The sequence below is a fragment of the Leptonychotes weddellii genome, chromosome X (genome assembly GCF_054177405.1).
Source record: "Leptonychotes weddellii isolate Sample4059 chromosome X, ASM5417740v2, whole genome shotgun sequence".
Classification (NCBI taxonomy): Eukaryota; Metazoa; Chordata; class Mammalia; order Carnivora; family Phocidae; genus Leptonychotes; species Leptonychotes weddellii.
In genome coordinates, this window is record NC_138385.1 from 104,397,757 (window position 1) to 104,424,444 (window position 26,688).

Genomic DNA, 26,688 nt, shown 5'->3' on the forward strand with positions numbered 1-26,688 from the left:
AGGAATATATGAATTTTTAACCAGCATTTTGAGTTTCATTTTGAGCAAACACAGTACACCAAAGCTACTTATATTTGACATAGTTTTAACCTTAAAAGAGTAAAAATATTGATGTGCATGTGCTAGGTATTTATTTAGAATCATTTTATTTTCAGAATGGAATCATTTTCCAATAAGCGGAATGCAAATTTCAAGTAACACTTCGTGATCCAGAGTTTAGTGCTTTATTTTGTAAGCATTTAGATTGTATTTTGCATAAATTTGTGGGGTTGCTTCAAACCCTGTTACTAAGACCAAACAGTCCATTTTCTTGTGTCTCAAAGAAAATGACCCAGCTAATGCAACTAAGAAGGAAAACAACTATTTTTCAGATTCTGAATGCTTATAATTTCATTGTCCCTCTAAATTATTTTTAATTTCTTCGACCATTTTTTCCTCAAATGTGTGGGGTTTTTTTTTCCCCTTTCCGCTATAGGTCTTTCATATCAGAGAGCAACTTTCCTTTTTACTCTTTTCTCCATTCTTACTCATCCACAGATCAGAGAAGGATCCTGAGCTTTATTGTGTGGTGCTCAGATGTTTTCTTAACAGTTCATTTTTCTATTCCACACACCTGCCCACCAAACTCTTGGCACAAACCTAGGCTACTCTGTGACCCACTGATTATTCCAGCCAGCCATGGGGGAAAAAAAAAAATTCTCTGCAGCTTATTTTCAACAAATTCTATCCTCACCTGCATACAGAATGAATTTGAATCTAAAATTTATTGGGGCGCTGATATTCTACTTTCAAAAATATTTATGCAGCCTGGCTCTCTAAGAAAATCTGTTCGAGGGGCGCCTGGGTGGCTCAGTTGGTTAAGCGACTGCCTTCGGCTCAGGTCATGATCCTGGAGTCCCGGGATCGACTCCTGCATCGGGCTCCCTGCTTGGCGGGGAGTCTGCTTCTCCCTCTGACCCTCCTCCCTCTCATGCTCTCTGTCTCTCATTCTCTCTGTCTCAAATAAATAAATAAAATCTTTAAAAAAAAAAAAAAAAAGAAAATCTGTTCGATGTTGACACATCATTTTCATATCTGCACATGTCCTGAGAAGCCTTTTATTACAACACTTTCTAGGAAAAGTCTTCATGTAAAGTTGTACTGCGGTGATATTTATTAGTCTGTGGTATATTTGATGTGCATTCACTTCTGTGGAAAATTTACCGCTGAACAAATAAATTTAATAAATGGAGAAAGCAATGCTTGCAGAAGAAAGAATCTAATCCTCATAGGGTGTTATATCCCTTAGAAACAGATCCAGACTTGCTCTGGGACGTCTCCATGTTACCATAGTAGGAATAACAAAATGAGTGCTCGTGGTACTCCTCATCAGATCAGTAATACAGTAACCAGACTTTTGGTTGATTTGTATGTTTGTATATACATGCACACACATATACGCTTATCTATTCTTATATGTAGTATAAACTGCACTATATGATTTTATAATAATAAATATGTTATATACTATATAATTTATGTAATTGTAAATTGTATAATACATTTACAGTAATTATTACAATTAGTACAATAATATACTATACATTATATATGTATTTATTACATTAACATTTAATATATAATATATAAAAATAGATTATATGCATTATATAAACCAAAGACTAGATAAAATCTGTCTAGATTATTACATTATATGTTATATATATGTATATACACACATATATATATAAATAGATTATGTGCATTATATAAACCAAAAGAAAAGACTGGATAAAATCTACCTAGATTATTACATTATCTATTATATTATGCAATATATATGTTACATATAATGTGTCTAGATTTATATATATATAATATCTGGATAAAATCTGACTACATTATGTTTAATATTTTATGTATTATATATCATAATTGATATACATAATATGTATCATATATTAGTATGCATAATATTTATCATATATATTATAATACATAATGTATACAATATATATTATATAATAACATGTCATATTATTATATATCACATAGTTATGTAATATATAATTATATACATAATATATAATAATTATATATTATGTACCTTTATAAAATATTATTTATTGCCTATACTATATATAAGAGTAGATAAGCATATATATTATGTCGTGATAAAATATGTATGTTGATACATACTATATATCCATCCATCTATATCCCTTAGATCTGGAATTTCATTTACACCATATGAGACACTTGAAATAAAACTCCCCGAACACTCTTCCCTCCAACGTGTAAGATCATATCCTACATCACCAACACAGACTTTAATCCAGCCCTGTCTTTGGTTTATTGCTTTGCGTTCCCCAGAAAACAAACAAGCAAAATGAACGACTCAGACAGACCCCCTTTCGGTGGGGATAATGGGGGGACTCCTAGTCAACAATTGGATTGGATTGGTGTGGATTTCTGATTGGATTGCATGTGGCCGGGTATTGTCATCTCAATAGCCAGAAAGAGGTCCACCTCCCCTACCCCGCCAGGCTGCTAGCACATGGGGAGGGTCCGGTCTGGAAGATCGTCTTTTCAAAAGTCTTGGAGGGAAATCTCTGCCATTGTCACTTTATTGGTGGGTGAGAGATGCCGTGCACCCTCCCATCATTCCCTGTCTGTGAATGCCACTCTTCTCTGCACATCAGCTGCTTGGTTTTGCAGACACTGCATTTGTGGTCTTTGACTCCGGAGTCTTCAATACAATTGATCCAAGTTACGTGGGTGCATGCCGTCCTTGACCCAGTCTTGGTAGAAAGTTATGTTAGCTAAGTACATCCTGAACCTGTCCACTTGTTCTTCCTGTTTCCTGAATTTGGGGGGACCTCCTCTAAATACTCTGGATCGAGTATTTTGGCAGGTTCCGGACAGACTTGGGCACTTGATTAGCTCTTCTGCAAATTACCCAATAGTTAATTTCTCAGGGACGAACTTTGATATTCAACATACACGATGAGACACAGTTCAAAAGCTAGGGATGGTGTCAGGAGTGAGGTATTTATCCATCAGTTGGAGAGTATTTCCATATTTTAACAACCAAGGCAACTGAATATTCGTTTCCTGGTCATGAAGCCAAAATCTAAGACAGAAAATGGATGCAGGACGTTTTCAGAGTGCTGCTTATGATTTATGTCTCAGGATCCCATAGGGATCTAATTAATGATGGATTCTGATTCAGGCTCAGGCTCACATGTAACTCAATGTTGCTTGTCCCCCACTTTGAGAAGCGAGAGAATGGACGGCATTTACTCAAGAGAAATATGGTCTTCAAAACTAGAACTTCTTGGAGGATTATATGTCCCCAAATCTCTACCCATTACAGAAAGGTTAATTTACTAGTATGTGTTCCTTGAAAACAGACAATGAAAGCATATCACTAAGTATGTGTCTGCAAATTATCAGACTGGCTGCCTTTCAAACAAGGTGTGGAAAGCAGTGGACCCTGAAAATAATGGACAGTGGGATGCCAAAATCAGATAAAACCACACAGCTTTGCAACTTTCTTTGAAAACCCTCTGGGGAGAATAGCAGTAGTTTCTAGGTTTACAATTGCAAATCAGGTCACAGTGCCCCTAAAGCACATCACCAAGATGCCTTTTTAATCATTTCGAACTCCCTCTCTGACACATGATTTTTAAAGCACACTCATTATCCCCTGTGTCAAATGAAGTGGCGTTCAGAAATTACTTCTCAGTGACTGGGTGCACTAGAGTCCAGATTTCACTAGAGCACATTTTATCAAGTTTGGAGAGAGCGATAATTGAGTTTAATTGTGGAGACTTACATGAAGCTTTCGTTGACATTTTGTCAAAGTCTATAGAAATGATAGTGTGGAAGAAGAAACACTTCATAACAAGTCTCCTTCTTTAATAGTTGAATATTGATATTCAAAAGGTATTGCATAAGGCATCCTGGGGCAAATTCTTCCTTCCTTCCTTCCTTCTTCCTTCTTTCCTTCCTTCTGTTCTTTCTCTCCATCCGTCATCCATCTATCTATATCTTTATCCATCCATCCATCCATCATATCTATCATCTATTTATTATCTATCCATCCATCCATCATATCTATCATTTATTATCTATTTATCTATCCATTCATCATATCTATATCCATCTATCATATCTGTCTATCATCTATCTATCCATCATCATCTCTTGTATCTGTCTGCCTGTCTAGCTATCTAGTGATTTATGCATCTATTCTCTCTACATCAATATTTAAACAAATTGTATATGCTTATGTCACATGTATATATACATGTGTGTATGCACATGTGTATAACTAACTTTTAAAAAATCTTGGCATGGAGGCGCCTGGATGGCTCAGTCAGTTGAGTGTCCGACTCTTGGTTTCAGCTCAGGTTATGATCTTGGGGTCCTGGGATTGAACCCCGAGTCGGGCTCCCCACTCAGTGAGGAGTCTGTTTGTCTCCCTCCCACTCCCCTGCTCCTTTTCTTTCTCAAATAAATAAATCTTTAAAAAAATAATTAAAAAAATTAAAAATCTTGGCACAGAATAATTTTTTAAAGATTTATTTTTAAGTAATCTCCATACCTAACATGGAGCTTAAACTCACAAACCCGAGATCAAGAGTCATATGCTTGGGGCGCCTGGGTGGCTCAGTGGGTTAAGCGTACGCCTTCACCTCAGGTCATGATCCGGGGGTCCTGGGATCAAGCCCCACGTCGGGCTCTCTGCTCAGTGGAAAGCCTGCTTCTCCCTCTGCTTTTTTCTGCTGCTCCCCCTGCTTGTGCTGTCTCTCTCGCTAGCTCTCTCTCTGTGTCAAACAAATAAATGAAATCTTCAAAAAAAAAAAAAAAGTCGCATGCTCTACCAACTGAGCCAGCTAGGTGCCCATTGGCACACAATAATTTAATGCATTTTCCGTGACACACACTTTTTCTGAGCAACACCAAGCTTGCCTCAGTTTGTAAACCGGTGTTTACCATCATTCAAATCATTACTAAACCCTGCTCTATGAGTAGTAATATCTTTCTAATTTTAGAGAAGAATGTCCTTGCAGCCCAATGTGCCCAATTTGTTGGGCTTCATACAAGTTTAGGGAAGAGTGGTGCCATGTTATTTGTCTGTGGCAGAGTCCAAGTCAGTGACCGACAGCCCAACTATGTGGATGATCAAGGAGATGGCAGCTGTGGGTGCCTTTATGTGCTTTTATGTTGTAGGGGCGCCTGGGTAGCTCAGTCAGTTAAGCATCGGACTCATGATTTTGGCTCCGGTCATGACCTCAGCGTCCTGGGATCAAGCCCTGCGTTGGGCTCTGTGCTCAGCATGGAGTCTGCTTGGGATTCTCTTTTCCTCTACCTTTACCCCTCCCCCCAATCATGCTCTCTCTCTTTGTCTCTAAAATGAATATATAAAATTTTAAATAAATAAATAATTTTAAAAAGGAGATGGCAGTGGTGATTTATAATTTCACATTTCCCGTATACCGTGTCCTCCACTGATTTTCTACTTGGTGCTTCTACGGGCTCACCCAACTGAGGGCCTTGTAGACTTGGGCAGTATTGGGGCAGGATGATTCTCCATGGTGGGAGCGTCCTGTGCATTACAAGATGATAAGCAGTGTCCCTGGTCTCCACCCACCAGGTGACAGCTGAGATCACCAAATAATCTCCAAGACCACCAGTGTCTCTTTGGGGCAAAATCACCACAGTTGGTGACCGCCATTGTGCATTAAGCTGAATTGCAGACTTCTTATTGTTTCAGACATGGAAGCCCACACACTGCCCTTAACTTTCTTTTTTTGTTTTCCTTCTGGTTGATGAGCATGAATTTGCTTTCTTGCCAACTCTTTGTCTCACTCATGAGTCTCAGAGTCCCAAGCTTCAACAAAGCTTGATGTAGTCGATTTCTAAAAACTCTTTGGAAGCAGGAAATTCACTTTGCATTCACAGATTTACATGATGTCTCTATAGTGTGTTTAAAAAATAATTAGGACATTGGGGCACCTGGGTGGCTCCGTCGGTTAAGCGTCTGCCTGTGGCTCAGGTCATGATCCCAGGGTCCTGGGATCGAGCCCAGCATCAGGCTCCCTGCTCAGCAAAGAGCCTGCTTCTCCCTCTGCCTGCCACTCCCCCTGCTTGTGCTCTCTTGCTCTGTCAAATAAATTAAAAAAAAAAGCTTTAAAAATAATAATTAGGACACCTCCCCTCCCATTATTTTGTGTGTGTGTGTGTGGGAGGAAGGTCTTTCCTGCAGTTTTAGTCCCATATACATATATGATGTGATATCTGTGAAAAGTCCTCATGGCGTAGAGTCCAGAAACATTGACCATTCGAAACCTAAGATGAATATGCCCTGCACAAAATGATACACATTGGCTTGTTACCAGAGTCTATAGTGAGTTAGTGAACATACTAACCTCTCTCTTGTATCCAAAGATTAATCTCAGCTGTTGATTTGGAAGAGGAATTTCTCAAACCACCATTTAAAAGTAGTGTCATGGGATCCATAACCTACCAAGGATAAACATCACTGAGATTATATGATTTTTTTTTTTTGTCCTTTAGGAACAATAGCTTCCTTCTTGGTGATTTCTGAATGAAATTAAACTTCCTGAGAAAAGAAAGCCAACTCATTACAGATATTTTTTGCATAGAATAAGTAATAACCAAAGTTATCTACAATCCTCTTCTCTGCTGAAAGAATGAATTTGGGAGAATACATAGTGAAGTGTCTAGAGGTTAGGTGTTGCAACCTGATGAACCCAGATGGAAATCCGTTTTCTGGGTTCAGCACCAGAGATGTATATTCATTTACAGTATAACTAGGAAGTGAGAAGAGAGTTAATACACTTGACCCTGGAATGAGTGCAGATTAGGGGCATTGACCCCCTGCACAGTCGAAAGTGCAGGTATCAATTTTGAGTCCCAGACACTTAACTACTGAGAGCCTACTGTTGACCAGAAACCCTACTGATAACATAGCCGATTAACCCGTATTTTCTATGTCCTATGTATTCCATACTGTATTCGTACAATAAAGTGCACTAGAGAAGAGAAAATATTAAGAAACCCACAAGGAAAATATATTTACAGTACTGCACTGTATTTATCAGAAAAAATCTGCATTATCAGGGGACATCAGGCACACAGTTCAAGCCCTTGACGTTCAAGGGTCATCTGTAAAGACAAAACACAATTTGGACGGGACCGTTTGGATCTGATAGAGAATATTTTGTCAGTAGAGTTCACCATCTCGCTTGCATTTGGTTAATAGTTCATGGCTCATTTTTTTTAACATTTTTTAAAATTTAAATTCAGTTAATTAACATATAATGTATTATTAGTTTCGGAGGTAGAGTTCAATGATTCATCAGTTGCATATAACACCCAATGCTCATTACATCAAGTGCCCTCCTTAATGCCTATCACCCAGTTACCCCATCCCGTCACCCACCTCCCCTCCAGAGATTAAGAGTCTCTTATGGTTTGTCTCCCTCTCTGATTTCGTCTTGTTTTATTTTTTCCTCTCTTCCCCTATGATGAAATCTTGCCATTTGCAATGACATGCATGGAATTAGAGGGTATTATGCTGAGCGAAATAACTCAATCAGCGAAAGACCGTTGTCATATGATTTCACTGATATGTGGAATTTAAGAGACAAAACAAAGGATCATGGCTCGTTTTTCTTACTGTAGTAATTAGAGCCTTATATTCAACCCTCTTTTACATGGAGCCCGTAAGATAACTATAAAATGAATTGAAAATACTGTTATTACAATCCCTCTTTTAATTGCAACAATTAGCAACCTGATCTGGCTTTAAGTGCATGACATGTAGGAATCCCTTTCGATGGCATAATTTCAAGTGTGTTTACAGCAATGCAATTCAGTGTATACCAGTCTTACCCTTTCATGGGTATCTTCCTGTGAACGCTATGTGACTGTCTATAGAACATTCTTCACAAGTGAGAGAATTATAATATGATCTGCTTATATCAGATAATAGATTAAATTATGGCCAGGCCCAGTAAACTTGGTATATGAGCACAAAACACGAGGCCCAAAAGAGGAAAGCCAGCCAGAAAAGTAACTGAACACTAGGGAAGGAATGCAAAAGCATTTCTTGATCCAAGGCAAATTTCATTGCTAGAAGGTGGCTGTCAGTAGGCAGATTCACCCTGAATGAATTTACTGACGATTGCAATTTTGGATGTACATCTCCAATTTCCAACTCTGGATTCAGTGGAAATACACAGCCACTGCAAAAACTTTTTATTTTATTTTATTTATTTATTTGAGAGAGAGAGAGCACGGCCATGGAGGAGGGGCAGAGGGAGAAGCAGACTCCCCGCTGAGCAGGGAGCCCCATGCGGGACTCGATCCCAGGATCCCGAGATCATGACCTGAGCCAAAGGCAGCCACCCGACTGACTGAGCCACCCAGGCACCCTGACTTTTTTTCTTTTTTTAAAGATTTTATTTTTTTATTTGCAAGAGAGAGAGCGCACAAGCATGGCGGGGGCGGGGGGGCAGAGGGAGAAGCAGGTTCCCCGCTGAGCCGGGAGCCTGATGATGTGGGACTCGATCCCAGGACCCCAGGATCACGACCTAAGCTGAAAGCAAATGCTTAAAAGACTGAGCCACCCAGGCGTCCCTGCAAAAACTTTGAAAGCATTCAAGGTGTGAGTTAAGCGGGAACCTGATGATGCTTGAATAAACGAGTAGGAATACTTAGAAAACACATTAATTGTTAAGCATCTATTGTGCATAAGGGAATTCATGATATTACTGAATCCAGGTATGCATTAAAGCATTTCTAATAACAGACAGCTCTGACCACCTATAACCTTCTAAGACAGCTGTGGATCACTTTACAACCCTCCAGAGAATGGAAAATTGTGCAGTAGAGCACCTAAGAGTTTAATCTGTTTTCATGTTTTCCAATGGAATTAGTAATGCGCCAGTTAGTTCCTTTTTGTTTTTTTCATTCCCAGAAATTAATGAAAATGGGTCTTTTCAAGCGTTATATACCGACTTCACATTTATTCGTCTAAAGCCATTTATTGAGCACATACGATGAGCAAATAGGTGTGGCCCTGTTCACAGATGCGAATATAAATATGATCTCCAGGAATTAGCACAATTAACTTTCTCTGCAGAGTTTCCAAATGGGCCACATTTCGCAGTGAGGAAAAGTAAGTCTGGTTGCAGATGATGATTGTGAACCATGACATGGTCTCATGGCAGATAGATACAATAAAGGAAAATATAAACTCTGGCAGAAAATGCCATGATTTTAAATCACAGAGCATGGAGTTCGGTGATGTTAAAAAGCATTTAAGGGGTGCCTGGGTGGCTCAGTCAGTTAAGCGTCTGCCTTCGGCTCAGGTCATGATCCCGGGGTCCTGGGATGGAGCCCCGCGTAGGGCTCCTTGCTCAGTGGGGAGCCTGCTTCTCCCTCTCCCACTCCCCCTGTTTGTGTTCCCTCTCTCGCTGTGTCTCTCTCTGTAAAATAAATAAATAAAATCTTAAAAAAAAAATCCTAAAAAAAAAATAAAATAAGGTACAGCTTTCTATAAAATCACAGGGATTAAAAAAAGAAACCAAGAAACAATTATAGAAATGTGAAATGTGATTGGTAATTATTTCTTCTTCCATACAGAGGAAATTGAAAAAGACCATAAATTAGACCTCTTTACAAAATGAAGGACATCTGGGGCGCCGCGGTGGCTCAGTCCATTTAGCTTCCAACTCTTGATTTTCACTCAGGTCAGGATCTCAGGGTTGTGAGATCGATTGCTGCATTGGGCTCCTTGGTCAGGATGTTGTCTGTTTGAGATGCTCTCTCTCCTTCTCCCTCTGCCTCTGCCCTTCCCCTGCTTGTACATTCACACACACTCTTTGTCTCAAAATAAATAATTGATTTAAAACAAAGGACATCTGTCACTATGTATGTCAAAAAGAGAAAAGTGATTTTGAAAATGTGGGGAAAATAAGAAGAGGCAAGAAGGCAGATGCAGGAAGTCCTTGGGAAATATTAGGATTTTAACATTGAATTTTTAGCAAGAGAGAGGAGGTAGGAGAGAGAGAAGAAAAGTACAGAGATACAGAGATAGAATAAGCATGGAGGGAGGTGGGGAGGAAGACTTATTAAATAGTAATGATATCGACGATTTCAAAAGACCCAGGAACATTGAAATATCCACAGACAAGAGTGAGAAAGGCATTTCACATAAAGAAAATGACCAACACACGTGGAGAACCAGAAGAGAAAGGTGGAATGCCCTCATAAATCTCAGAAAACATATTTTTTACCTTAGAATTTTATATGCAATCAACGAAGGATAGGTCAACAGCGAGATGCCGTGACTAAGAAACTTTACTGCCCGCATCAGTTGATGATAAAATTTTAGTCAAGCATGTACCTGCATCAAAATGACATTTTCAACCGAACAATTGCCCATCAACGTTATAGTTTCATTTATGTAAGCAGTGTGGGTGCTCTTGACTTTTGTTTTTACACTTATATAAAATGTAAAAGAGACACATATACTTATAGAATACAATGACAATGATAAAAATCTAAAAAAAAATTTTTTAATTACTTACTTATTCCCACCAGAAGTGAAAAAAACTGAAGGTGCCTACTATTTAATTTTTTACATTTTGAAGAGCAAACAGATGAGGTATTAAAGTGGTTGAGTCAATTGTTAGACTTTTAGTAGATTCACATTATAAAAGTCAGCATTAGAAATATTAAGAATAATCATACATAAAGTTATCCCTTTCTTAAATATTTTAATTTTTTAAACACTGTACATGTTGATACATCATTTTAAAACTGTTTTCAAATATCTTCTAGTTTACGGCTGTATTTTCCTTTCTTCCATGATGTTTGTTAAAGAAAATTCTTAATTTTTTTTTAAGTCATCTCTACCTGCAACAAGGGGCTCAAACTCACACCCCTGAGATCAAGAGTCGCATTTCTATAGACTGAGCCAGCCAGGTGCCTTTGAAAGTTCTTAATTTTAATGCAATTAAATGTGTCCATGTTACCCTTCGTGATGCATAGAGTTCAAGAATTCTTTCAAGGAAAGAAGTAAGAATGTCCACAATTTTGCATAGGAAGTAGTTCATTTCCATTTAATGATGATAGTCAAAACTAGGAACAACGTAAGATATCTTAAAATGGAGCATTGAGTTTTATTCATTCCTTTATTTACTTACTTTTAAAGTTTTACTCATTTAAGTAATTTCTACATCCTAAGTAGGGCTCAAACTCACGACTCTAAGATGAAGAGTCACTTGCTTTTCTGACTGAACCAGCCAGGTGCCCCAAAATGGAACATTGATTTAATGAGTTTGGAATGTTCATATCAAATTATACTAATCAAAAATACTGTTGAGGCCCCTGGCTGGCTTAGTTGGTAGAGCATGAGAGTCTTGATCTCGGGGTTGTGAGTTTGAGCCCCATGTTGGCGGTAGAGATTATTTAAAAAAAATAGTGTAAATATTAACTGACACAGAAATATATTGTATAGACATAAAAGTGTATAATGGTTGGATCACTTAGGTTCTGCTCATCAAAATATTTGGAAAAATATTTGACTGTTTTTATTCTGTTATGTTTTCCTAAGGAATATATATTACTTTTGTAATACAAAATATGGTAAAGATTTAAGTTAGGGAAAATAAACACAAAACAGAATGCAGGCTATTTCCCAGCATGGATTCTGGAAAAATACCACATCAACTCACTTTAATGGACCCTAAACTTATTTACAACTTCACACTTAAAACTTGCTATATGAACTTACCTAATCAACTTTGAGATCATAAAGTTTACAGGAGGAATAATTAAATGCCAGATTGAACCCAGACTAACCTTCCCTGCCCAGGGGAATGTAGAGAGAGAAAAAGGAAAACATAGAGTATAGCTGTTTTGAGAGTAAAAAGCAAATCACAGGACACATATTTTGTTACAAACATTACAGAAAAAAAATATAAAAAGGAAGAAAGTCTTGCATTACCTGGTATAAAGTACCATATGCTGTATTTTCAGAAAAATAACTGTAAAAAATTTAAGGACAGTCAACACTTAATCCAACTTTTATAAAGCCAATAAGAAGTTTCATGCTTTACTATTTTAAATTTAAAATATTAGTTAAAAAACATCCCGCATTTATATGAATATATGTGGATTCCAAAAAATTAGCTAAATCATTTGTCACAATGATAAATCAACTAGGAGAATGGCATAAAAAAATGAAGGAATAATAATGATTTTTATTTGTTTACATACTAAATCTGACCTCTCCCTTGAGATAGAATATTTAAATTTTATGCTCATGTAATGTCAATATATTGTCTCCGCATTATTTGTGATTACTTAAAATATGTGATCTAAAAAAAATTTTTTTTTTAAGTAAACTCCACACCCATTGTGGGGCTTGAACTCACAGCCCCAAGATCCAGAGTCACAATGCTCTACTGATTGAGGCAGCCAGTCAATATAAATATAAATCAATATATGCATAAGAAAATAATGTTGGAAGTCCTTTAAAACAAAAGACAAGACTTCCCCACCCCCCAAATTCTTCATACCTGTCTGAAGTTCTTGCTGTAATACCTTCATGTATTTGAAGGAAAGAAAAAAAAATGCATGGATTAGTAGTTTGGTGACCATGTCAATGGACGGCCACTTGGTTAGAAATTCGCAAAGATTAATAGGTTTCTCAGGGGTGCCTGGGTGGCTCAGTCGTTAAGCATCTGCCTTCGGCTCAGGTCACGATCTCAGGGTCCTGGGATCGAGCCCCACGTCGGGCTTCCCTGCTCAGCGGGAAGCCTGCTTCTCCCTCTCCCTCTGCTTGTGCTCTGTCTCACTCTCTCTCTCTCAAATAAATAAAATCTTTAAAAAAAAAAAAAGTTTTAACAAAGCAGATTTAAAATGAATCTTTTACTAAACTCAAGTAAGTGAAAATTATAGATCATATCCCATGAATCCAGAATAAAACCTCTTTTATAATGTGCATTTATTTTATTATGCTAGCCCACATATTTAAAATCTCAGTTAATTTCTAAAACAGTGCATTGAATGATGTGTAGTGGGTTAAACAATCTATTGCTCATTCTGAGCTTTAATATCTATATTTAAACATTTACTATATAAAGAAGTCAAATCTCTTCAAATTTACCTCTGGATTCAAAAACCAAAGTTAAAGCTGGGTTTCTGTAAAAAGTAATGTCAGTGATAAACTATAATGGAAATGACAAGTACTATGCATTGGTAAGACATTGTCATAAATAAAAAATATGGAGAATTTACACCATCGAGTGATTATTACAATATTTCAGCAGTGTGCTCTCAATGCAGAAAATGACACAGATCAGTGGAAAATAATGGTGCATTGAGAAAAAGATGCAGACATATATTGTCATTCACTGAATAACAAAGGTGGAACCAGAGAGAGGAGCAAAGACAGAATATTTGGATATAGAAAAAGCAAAAAATAGAATATGGACTTCTATCTCCTACCATGCACAAAAATCAATTTGGATTATATTGTAGATCTCAGCGGTGAAGGGTACCACAGAAGCACGATTTTTATTTTGACAGTTTTCAACGAATAATCATAAAAGGGCAACAGGCTTGTCGTCCAACCAAAATCTTCCTGGAACCCCCCTTACGGTCCCCCAGCCTACAATTTTTATATATATTTTATGTGTGCTAGCATTTTTGCTTACTTTGTTAATAAAACAATGAACCTGATTTATATGAATGTATGGTAACAGTGTATTAAGTAAGGGCTACAATTTGTTCTTTAAATGTATTCAAAAATTTTCTCTACTTCGGTAATTTTTAGGGTATAATACAGAATAAGGAATTTATTAATCTAACTTGAGGTAAAAGAAGAAAGAGCATTTCATTGAGAGTAATGTTATGTAAAAGGAAGCACTTACTTTTCTTAACAAACTCTTCCATTGATGTTTAAATTTATTTATTAAATTTCTTATTCTTGAAAAAAAAGTATTCTGTCCTATTTGATGAAGTAATGAGAAAAAGGGCAGCATTTCCATATAAATAAATATATACACATACAAAAACCAAAAACCTGACAGATAGTTATTTTGCCATTTTATTTGCCATAATGATGGTAATTAGGTAAACAACTATTTATTGTAATAGATTTGTTGAGCTATAAGTAGATCTATAAGTAGTATTGTCTATAAGTAGATATCAGTTGTCTGTGTTCATATTATTACATAAATATTTAAAAATTAAAGTTCAAAAGATGGGTTAAAATGCAGAATAGACTCAGTTATAAAGAGTATTAGAATTCTGGAAACTTGATTGAAGAAATTATACTGAGCTCCCTATGAAAAGCTAAAGATCTAAAAACGTACAGGCATTGTTAAGAAATGGTCTTACACGCTTCTGATTGAAATTGAGGAACATTACAGATGGAATTGCATTAAAGACAGTATCTAAAGGGACCACACGGAATTGTAAAAAGTGCTCTTTTCTAGATTCAAGAAGATGAGAATTAAGAATTCCCATCAGGATTGCAGGGCAAAAAAAAAAACAACACCTACTTTCTATTTATTCATTCAAAATATATAAAAGGAACAGAAAAAAAGCAGACTAAAAGTAGGACGCATAGAAGAGTCTGAATAAAATACAGACAAAAATATCCTGCTACATGCCTTGTACGCACACAAAAAAAGACAGGCTCCTAAAATATAAGGGTCCTAAAATATAAGGACCCAAAAGGTTTATATAAAAGTAGTAGAGAGGTAATGGCTACCAAAGCTAAACGAGTATAATTATATCAGCTAAATAACTTTAAGATAAAGGAGGTAGCTGTTACTATAATGATGTAAAATGATGTTTTATGTGGAATCTAAACTTGCATGCAACAAATCATGCAGCTACAAAAAATAATACAGCTACAAAATACAGCTCCATGGAAATGTGGACAAAGCAATCAACATAGTCAGACTCTCCTTTATTACCAGGCCATTTGGAAAAAATAGAAAAAAAAACCCCAGCTTGATTCACAAGCTTTGTCTAATTGATAAATATAAAACCACAAGTATAATTTGCTCCAAGCAGAGAGATACAATTTTTAAAACTGACTACGAATTAGGTCACACAGCAAGTCTCTATACACCCGAGTACAAGTATCTTCCAAACCACATTGATTAGAAACAAATATAAATTTGAATGAATGAATGAATGAATGAAATATTAACTAAATAAACACCTGCCTGGAATTTTGAAATACCTCTGCTAAAATAAAATGATCACGTAAGACATTAAAATGGAAATTTAAAAATCTATAGAAATGAAGAATAATAAAACTGCATTAAAACCTCTTCCAATGAATCATGGATCACTACGTCAAAAACTAATGATGTAATGTATGGTGATTAACATAACATAATAAAAAAAAATAAGACCTATTTCATGTACTTTGAGAAAAAATTATGACATCCAGGATATAACAAATAAGAAAGGCTGAGAATCAATTACCTTAACTACAATTCAAGAAGTTGGGAAAGATACCCAAATAAAGAAAAATTAAGTAACAAACTTAAGAGCCAAACTTAATTAAATTTAATTAATTTTTGGAATAATAATTAAACAGAATTTCCAAAGGCTCTGAGATATTCTACACAAGAGAATTATCAAATATATAATATGTAATAATAATATATAATCTCTATATAATATATTATCTATATGTAATCTATAATAATCTACAATATTTAATGTATAATATATATAATCTACAATTGATGGTAAGAATGTAAAAATAAGATAAAGGACCCCATGCAAACATTGTTAAATATTAGAAAGTATATCATAGAGATGGTGTATAGGGTGATGTGGGAAAGAAAGGCAAAAGAAAAATTAAACTTCCTTTCTACTCACAGCCCACTGACAAGTCTTTGAAAACAGGCAGAGCGACATTCCTCTAGGAACTCAGCTGCCTTGATGTTAATTCTTTGCTTAGGGCAAAAGGCTAAAATCTTAGCCCAGCCCCCAGGATCCTGTAAGTCTATTGTAACATATAAAAATTCCTTTGGAAACTTCCTTTATCCCTACTTCCCCAAGATACGTGCTGGCAATCATCCCCCGAGCGTATGGCCCACCATAGACATTGGAAGGGTGTACATGACTGAGGGTTTTACTAGACAGTAATAAATGACCTTTTCCTAACAATAGCTAGCCCCTGTTTCCAAAATACCTTCCAAACGACCTTGTTTCCAAAATACCTGGGAGGCTGACGCTACCCCCAACCCCTTCCCAACTTAATAAAATCACCTTTCTGCACCAAAGACGTCCAAGAATTCCTTCTTGGCGGTCGGCTTCGAACCCTAACGTCTCTCCTACATCGTAGAGGAGCTAATATGTTAAATTTAAAATAGCAAAGTATGAAACTTCTTATTGACTTTATAAAAGTTGGATTCATTGTTGACTGTCATTAGGTTTTTGCAGTTGTTTTTCTGAAAATATAGCATATGGCACTTTACACCAGGTAGTGGAATTTTGTACGTTTAGTGGTAGACGATTTTAGTCAATGGTGAGATTTTTCGAGTGTGTGCCCTACAAGTAACTTAATCTTCACTATCAATAATAAAGGAGCAAACTTTACTGGACAGCAGGACATCATTGCTCCTCACCTAATGATGAGGGTTTATTTTTATAGGCACCTTCAAATATTTTAAGCATGTTTCACCATATTCTTTTTCTTTAAATAACAAGCATTTGCCTGAATTTGGCCTCATGGGGTTTGAAAGAGGGGACTTGCAGAGTAAATACCTGTGATTTATAAGAGTCCTGTGTTTGGTCTTCATCCCTATTTCTGGAACCGAGCTCCTAAAACCCTTGGAATTTCCTGTGGTGGGAGCGAGAAAGGTGTCTTTTGTTAAGTTAATGAAGTGACTTTAGGATGTGGGCTGGTTGCCAGGGGAACCAACCCCCTCCTCGGAGGGTTGCAACTTTCTGCTGCATCCCCAGATCTCTACGGAGGGAGAGGGGTGGAGGGTGACTCCGTGGCCATTGGCCAATGAATCTTTCCTGCCTCTGTTATGAACCTTCCCTAGAAACCCAGGAGGAGGGGTTTCAGAGAGCCTCCGGGTTGGAGGACACGTGGAGTTTTGGGGAAAGAAGTGCCCACCTGGCCCTCTGCATCTCGTCATCTGAGTTACATCCTGTTCTAATCAGCCAGCGATCTAGTGAGTAACATGTTTCCCCGAGCTCTGGGAGCCGCTCTAGCAGATTAATTCAACCCGAGGAGGGGTTCTTGGGTGGGCCAGCAGCCCAGGTGGTAACTTGGATTTGAGATCGGTGTCTGAACTGGGGTGGGGGGGAGTCTTGTAGGACTGAGCCCTAACCTGTGGCTCCAGACGCTGTCTCTGTGTAGATGTGTCAGAATCGAGTGGGTCGGGGGTGGTGGGGAAAAGCCCCCTCCCCACAATGGAATTGGTGACCAGAATCTCTTACTGCCTCCTTGAAGAGACTATGCACTATTTCCCTCCTTCTTCCATATCCTTTTGCCCTATAGCTAGAGCATTCAAAGGTTGTTTTTCTTTGTTTTACCACTTGCTTGGTTTCTCCAAAGTTGACTTCGAAGATGGTGGTGGGGAATTGGATTTTAAAATAAAATTTGTTCTTAATGATCATGAAAAGGCCGCCATCAGTATCCCATTAATAAACTATGCGGATTAGCAAATGGTTCTTGGTGTTGAAAGTATCAGTTTGTTCAGTCGTGACTTGTGGCAAAATTACATTTCATTCTGTGTCACAGTTTTAAAGTTAATACAGCTAAACAAGTGCCCCCAAATTGAAATAGAAAATGAATAAATGGTGATACATTAAGAGTGGCTTGGAGCTCAGATTCAATCTTGGAGCACTTAAACAATTTACTTGAGATCCAGTAACTCATTACAGAAAAGAAAATGTTCAAACGCGCTAAGATGTGGAGTAAAAAAATGTTAAATTCCTGCATTTCGGTCTTGCATAATCTCAGTGAGAAGCTGTGATTGGCTTTGTATTTATATATAGAATATGTATGTTAACCTATTTACGGTATTGCTGTATTATGTTGGTATATATAGCATAACATGATACATATAAACATATTATTAGCTCACATATCGATGTGCTGATTAATATGTTTATGCATGAGCCTATGTAGAAAGGAATTTTGGACCATTTAAATAACAAGCGGTCTGTAGAATACATAGAATATTGTGTTTTGTACTGTAGAAGTGATTGCAAGTAAATTATAAGCAAATTTAGCAAGGGAAATAATCTGTGCATAGTTAGATTATTCACAGATCCAGAAGCAAGTTCAACAGAGATTTGCAAGACTATAAATTAATTACTATGACAAGACTCCAGTGTTAGTGAAAAGCATTGGCTTGTGCTGACAGATTCTGTAAGTACACATACCCATAATGCCACCTTTTGATCTGAGGAATGACCCAACACCAGTAGTCCTTTGGAAATACTCATCATCTACACGTTTAAATCTAAGACACGAGTTGTCCCCCATAAAGTTAAAAACTAACTCGTCGGACACACAGGCTATGCAATCAGCACAAACTGAAATAAATAAGTGAATTGTAAAGTCCTTTCAGAGTATCAGGGATTCATAGGTTTCAAAGCAAGCAGAACATTTAGCTGGATCATGATTTGTGATGGTTTCTCTCTGTCTCTGTTTCTCTCATTGGAGTACTTCTGTCTGTTTCTCTATATATGTATCTATATGTGATATAGAAATATATATATGTATGTATGTATATATATCTATATCTATATCTATATATGAAGTACTTATGAAAGAAACACAAAAAATGAAAGAGAACCTAATTTTGGCCTTTTACCAGAAATTCACGAAAATCTCACTTTTAGGACCACATCAACTGACCATTATGTTGGCTTGGTTTATTTTTATAATGGATAGCTGTGTTCTGTACTATTCTTAATGACTTATTTTGTATTTACTTTGCTCTGTTTTTACAACTGTCCAACTATCAAGATGCTTATAAGGCAAAAGGTCTATGGTGATGTAGTCACAGCTTCTTCTGGCAAATCTCTGATATTTTCATCCTTCTTAATAATTTTACCCTCTGGTTGAATTTCTTAAAGACAGTTGAGAGGAGGAATTGTTTAGAGTTAGAATTTTGGAGCTGAGCCATCCCTAGGTCAAGGATTGGGTTAACTTTTCAACCTTTATAGCTCAGGGTGCAAAAATCCCTAAATAGATGAACTTGCATTAGCATTTTGGACAAATCCCCAAGGCAGCAATTTTAATCCCCCCCATATTTAAATCTCAGGGAGCAGTAGTAAGTATAAAACAGGATTCTAGGCACCAAGTAACAACTACAAAATCTAGGCTAGACCATCAGGATAGAAATAACAGATGTTAGAAAGCATCTATTACTTTTTAGGTAAGAAATACTATATAGCATTTGATTATTACTATAGAAACACTGTATAGCACTTAGGAAAATGTGGGAGTAGAGATAGACCATTACATTTTTTTTAAGATTTTGTTTATTTATTTGTCAGAGAGAGGGAGAGACTACAAGCAGGGAGAGCAAAGAGGGAGAAGCAGGCCCCTTTCTGAGCAAGGGGCCTGATGTGGGACTCGATTCCAGGACCCTGGGGGTCATGACCTGAGCCGAAGGCAGACGCTTAACCGGCTGAGCCACCCAGGCGCCCCATTACATTCTTGAGAGGTTTGACCAACATGGTGGCTGTGCCACTTATAAACAGAAATAATGAAATTAAAGACACCAACTTGAGCAATTTTTAAGTTCTCTAAAATTGATGGATCAACTATCCACAAAATGGGAGGTTTCATAATAACCTGTTTAATATGCATGACTCACTTCACCATTTTTGAAGGAACTTAGAGATCTTTCCCTTCCTTTCCAATGATGGCTCAGTGTCATGAGATCCATCAGCATGAAGCTCTGGATTTTGCTATTAAGTCTTCTCTGTAAAAACTCTTCACAGCTTTTAAAGAAAAGGTCTCTGGGGTGCTACGATGGTGGATACACACCATTATGCATTCGTCCAAACTCAACAACGCCAAGAGTGAAACCTAATGGAAATGATGGACCTTGGGTGATGATGACGTGTTGATGCAGGTTTATCGGTCGTAATAAATGCACCCTCTGGTGGGAATGTTGACAATGGGAAAGACTCTGCATGAGTGCAAGCAGGGGGTGTTTGGGAAATCCTTCTACCTCCCCCTCAATTTTGCCATGAACCTAAAGATGCTCTAAAAAAAATCTGTTTTTAAAAAAAGAAGAAAAAGAAAATGAAGGTCATGTTCTTGCAAATGACAAATGGCAAAGAAAGTGGATTTTGATCCATGTGTTCAGCAATTGTCTCCGTGCTACTTGAAGTATATACTCAATTTAGACTGATAAGTTGTGGCTTCATTATTATTCTGGGAGGTACAGACCCCCAGTCAGCATCCCTAGACACCAAGACCTGAATATAAATCCTTCTGTGTCTACCAAAAACTCCTCTCAAAATAGCTCTTTCCCAACCCTGTAGACCCTCGTCTTGCACCTGGGTCACCAGCAGAGACTCTTTCCCCAAGGTACTATGTTTGAGATCCCCGTTCCCTTTCCCTAACCACAGGTCTTGATGAAAGACAGCATCTTCCAAGTTTTCCCTATTCTTGGTCTTGCAGAACGATGTAGGTTTTCTTGCAAAGGTATTTCTTTGGTCCCAGTGATCAGCTCAGGTGACAGCAACCTGGGCTGTATCACGGAAGGCGCCCCTACTCCCTTTTGTCCCCATCTCAGACAAGTGGATGTTTGCTCCTCTAACATCAGCAGACAGCAAAACATAACCTTTCCCCAGCACGGACCCTTTTAATCTTCGCACCTGATTAAAATATGTGTAATAGCATACATGTAATGATGCCTGCAAGTTTTCTATCCTGTTGATCGAGTTAAATAGCACAAGAGTTTTTTCCTAATGGTGTGTTGACTTGGACCCTTGGATGGGTACTTGACTTCGTGGTTGGAGGGAAGGTTACAAGGATTGCTTACAAATTCGGAACGCCGTGAGCCATTCCAAAAAGAGAAGATGATCCTCATAATGATAATGACCTCCAGTTTTATTATATCTTACATCCAGAAGGATCATAAAGTGCCTAACAACTCCTCTACTACAAATGAATATGAGGGTCGTTTCATATACAACTAAAATGTGTCATCTGCTTAACAGAGCACAGCCAGATTCGTCAACAATTTAGACGGAGAACTGAATAAAAACAGTTTAAATGCACAAATGTCAGGCATATGCATGAGGCCATTTTACAAGCTGGAGCTGCTCCACGGATTGAGGAGTGAGATTTTCCCCCAAGTACTTAGGAAACCCAGATGGGGGGAAAAGGTTGTCCTCCAGAAACGAGACCTGAGAACCACGAAAGAACATGAAAATATGAACTCCCATTAAATGCAGTGGATGATCCTGTTTCTATCTGTCACTAGATTCGGCGTGTTAACCTGCCTAGGGGTGTTCTGTGCCCATCAGAAGGAAGACCTGCACGAAATAGGCAAAGAACACAGAATCCATCAGCATAACCGTGTCACACGTCACAGGTCCATTTACCAAACCCCACATTCTGCAGGAGACTCCACGAGATGATCGGAATCAGAGCTCGTATATGAATACATATAATACACACATGTATAAAATGTAACATAAATATGTATAAAATATATATAAATATGTATAATAAATATATAGCATATAAATCTTATTAAAGTATAATGTAATATATAAATACATAAATATATCATATAAATATATAAATAAAGCTATATAATATAGATATAATCTATTTCATAAATGCATAAATAAAGCTACATAATATTTGTAATAGACATAAATATGTAATGTGTAAATACATAATATAAATATCTAATATATAAATATAATACATGTAATCTAATATATGATATATAGGTATATATTAAATATTACATAATATATGATAAATACAATCCAACACAATAAATGTATATAATATAAATATATAATATATAGCATAATATAATGTACCATAAACTATCTTCACTGATATGTGTCTAATACTTGTTTATGCCCTTGGCCCACCTGGTCTGCTGACCTGCGGTCAGATGCGTTAGTCAGGATGCATTCAGGGCCACACAGATCTCACTGTGTGCTTCAGTCGGGGTTCGATACGGCAGGTGGATAGAGAGATGCTCCAGACCTGGAAAAAGCACATGGGCCCCTGGGGCGCCTGGGGTAATGTCCGGAGGAAGAGGCTGTCCTCAGCAGGACTGGGCTAACTCATGAAGGTGGCTCAGGCAGGACTCCACGGACACAGCATTGCTGCCGTGGCTGGTGGCCCTGAGCCTGTGTGAGGGAGTGCTCTAGGAAGCTTCTGGAACCTTCTGCCATTCGGTGGCGGCCAACAGGAGGCAGGATGTCTTTGCCGCCCTCCTAACTCTCGGGTTCCCTGCAGAGCCTGCTCACTGTCTAGAAAGTGACGGAGACGGAGTGAAGGAAAGTGACCAATGGAGAAGCTGAATTCAGGCCAGGCCCAGGCTAGCTCCCCAGGTGCATTGAAGGTTTGCAGATGAGCATCAGGTAGACCTGTTGGCCATCCTCCTTGGATGTCAGCCCAATAGCCAAGTCCTCCTGCAGTTAGATTTCACCCGAAAAAATCAAGAAACCACATCCCTTCAAAGAGTCTGTCTCCTGGGTTCTAACCTCCCCGGGAGTGGGAAGTTTGATTGGCGGGAAGGTTGAGGAGCAGGTCCGGAAGCAGAGCTTCTCACTGGAACGAAAAAAAAAAAAAAAAAAGCACACGAATAAGGAGACTTTTGGGGGGAATGTGGTGGGGAAGCCAAATCACACACCAAAATAAGGCGCTCAAGCAAATCTCTATAAAAGAACGTTGTTACAAGTGACTTTGTAATTTGGAGGGATAGGAAGAGAAATCCTAGGGGTCCTGGAGAATTTCTGAAATCCTAATGTTAAAGATAGCGAAATGGTATAAAGAAACTTTGCAGGATGGGGATAAATGTCTTCCTCCCTTTCCTGGAAGAAATCCACTTTGAGTGGATTTTTATCTGGCTCTTCTGCTGAAGTATTTTGCAGCCCATCTCTGTTAGTAACACTCTGGCTGAACACAGATGGAGCCTCTTCTGGGATGACGGACAGTTTGGAAGACGTATGTCCCCACCCACCCATGTCACCATCTACCCAAACTGATATCGGGTAGACGCTTTCCACAGTCTAATTTAGAATTTAGGGAACATTAGGTTTCTTTTCAATCTGGCTTCGGAGAAAGATAGTAATGAAGAAATGAATTGTTAAAGCCTCTGGCTAAAAAGACAGAAGTGCTTGCCATCATGACTGTCTCCCTGAAATCGCAGAATCCGTCATGTATTGATCCAGGCAAATTAAAGTTAGTTTGCACACAACAATTTTACACGAATGTAAGAAGATTTTGAGCCATCTGCAAGGTATTTCTTTACTTGCTGGTCCAGGCTTCCTGTCAGTTCTTTTAATTTACAATATGTCCCTCCTGACCATCAAAACACAAAATGTTTTTATTTGCAGTTAGGCAATCTATCATTTCAAAAAAGTGTTAAAATTTATAAGAAAGTATGCATTTCATTTTGGGAATTCAGTGGGAAAACTTGAATGTGGTCTGTCTTCATCATGTGTCCCAAGATAAAACATCTCAGAAGTACCTGTCAACAAATTTAGCTTTATTTAGGTTCAGATTTTTCACCGTCAAGGGTCAATATTTCCATAAAACGTAGGGCCATGTTTTATGAAACTTTGCTAAGAGGAAAGTAAATATTTGTTTAAAGAATAAAAACACCATTTGGTGAAAATACGCCCCACATTAGCAGGAAAGTTTCCCCACCTCTACTACACGTAAAAAATATTGTCCTGCATGGAGATTGTGTTCCCTGTCATTCCAGAGTAAATTTTAGTAGCCTAGAAATAACTAGGTAATATTGCAGTTGGCAAAACCTTATCTACAAGGAGAAGAAGATAAAGGAGAGTGAGTCAGACATGTCTAGGAGGTGGGCCACATTGGACACACATACTTCTGTCATTGATTAATGGCTTGCCCGAATCTTCTTACAATTACGGAGTCTCTCAGATAGGATGTGCCTGTGAACATCCTTACTAAGAATGCCAACCTGAGCACTTCATTCCCCTGGGGAGATTCCTTGAATCCTTGAATTCCTTGAGATTCCTTGAATCCCCCTGGATTCAGAACCAGGAATAAACCCAGGGTCCCTGATTTCCAGATGGTCTGTCCACTGCTGTGTTCACACCTGGGTGGAAACTAAGAACTCCCGACTCCTGCAAAAATCAGCAAATAACCAGAGAATGGAGGAATCAAGTCTGTCCTGTTGGGGGAGAAGAACAAAATTTAGGGAGCATCATTTCCAACTGGTTTTGGATGTAGAAAGCCTAATGTGTTTTCCTCTGTGTAGCCACGTGTGTGGGGGGAAAAAAAAAAAGGTTTGATATAAGGAATAACCCGAACATCAGGTTCTTACAGTGGGAAGATGAGGCTTGGACATGTGTACACTTCTCTCTTGTCTCCCAATTTTTGCCTGCCGTGAGTATCAGGAATTAAGAATCCTGGTCATATTTCATTCAGGCGATGGCACTGATTTTATGTTATATGGCCTCAAACTATTCTCTGAGTTAATTCCCAGGTGATAAAAGGCACTTGAGAAGCCCCACAGCCATCTCTAATAAATAGGAACAGAAAACAGGAAAGTTTGAATCTAAATAGATCGGTTTTTCAAGGTGTTCCTGGCCAGGAGCCCAGCCCCAGGGCATGCCGAGGAAAAAATGAATTCACAACCTCTTACCCACGTTCTTGTGCACCTGGCTTCACTTTCTACCCCACCTGTGTCCGTCACACATTATTTCTGTTCCTTTTTGTGATGCCCAACCCCATTGCTGAGCTGTTGCTGCATCATCTCATTGTCTGAACGTTAAATTCACTAACTTGTGCGACAGGTTGCATGATAACGAACGCATTCCTTTAAATCATACTCGTAACAATTTTGAGACTCGGTAACTTGTACTAATGGTGCTCCATTTTATTAGGGCTGTTTTGATCAACTTCCCTTAAATTGTCACTTGTGTTGACCCTGTAAGTGTTTGCATCCTGCCTTAAGTTCCTGAACACTGGTCGGTTACATCCCCCACACTCCTCAAGAGCAGACCTTGTAGCAGACAGGTCTGCAAGTGTTTTTGACGTTGACCATTACTGGATAAATAAATAGATGCTTAATCCTTAACCAAGTCCCATGTGTGGAAAAGAAAGCAGCTTCTGTAATCAACTATTTGATTTCATCCCGTGCAATAAAAATTACAATAATGTAAAGAGGGGATACACCAAAGGCATAGCAAGAAACCAAGAACATGTGCAATAAAGAATCAAAACGAAGGGGACAGTCTTGAATTTTCTTTACTTTTGGAACAGCTGTATTGGGAAGGAAACATGACAAGTGCAGGTGTTTGGAATAGTGGATTGAAGCAGGAAATGAACAGGGTCCCACACTTCCCAAGGACACCCGGGTGTCCAGTGCGATTTCTTCAAATATTTCCTTTTCTTGCCTGGTGGCTGCTGTCCTGAATTCTGAAAACAGGAGAAGCAGGAACTGACCATTCCCATCTTTGAAGTGCCCAGAGACCAAATACATTCCTGTCACCTCTGCATGAATTGAGACAAATCCCGACAGTTCTTACCGCGAGAGAATGCGGATCACTATAAAACGAAGGCAAAGAGACATTTGCCACGTGATCCTATAAATCTGAATTCAAAGAGCTTCATGATACAACACACTTTCCAGGGTGTATTTGAGTATTTGTATTTGAGTGCATTGAGAATTCAGAGTTTCTTGATTTTTTTTTTCCTAATTTAAAATATTTGCAAATTTTTTTCAGGGGGGTTCACTTTGTTAGTAAAAATGTTTGCTATTTAAGCTGTGAGAATACTTCACCACACAGTGTCACAATATTTGTATGTGGTTGGAAGAGCCAACATTTTGAGTAGATTTTAATTTCCAATACTCTTTAGCAAGGTCTGTATGATTTAATTTAAAATATCAACCCAGTTATTGGTGCAAAGATAGAAAACATAGGTCACCACAAAGATAAACAAATCTCAGAAATTGCTCCTAGCAGATTGGTGAAACAGAGTCTGGCCGTGTTGATTTGGACAGGTTGATGGGGTCGTGGGATCTTGGCTTCACCCCACATCCTCCAACGCTGACATCTGTGTAATCATGATACGTTGATCAAAAGTAAGAAATTAACTTTCGGACAATGCTGTCCATTACTAAGCTACACACATAATGCAAATACCACTTTTTTTTTTAAGTAGGCTCCATGCCCAGGATGGAGCACAACATGGGGCTTGAAGTCACATCCTTGAGATCAAGACGCTCAACCAACTGAGCCACCCAGGGACCCAAATACCATTTTCTTAATGTATTTTTTTTTTTTCCTGTTCCAGGATCCAACGTGGGATCCCATGTTACCTACTTGTCATGGCTGCTTACTCTCCACCTGTGTGGGGAAGGTCCTACGTCTTTCCTGATCTTTCGTGACCTGTATACTTGTGAAGAATAATGG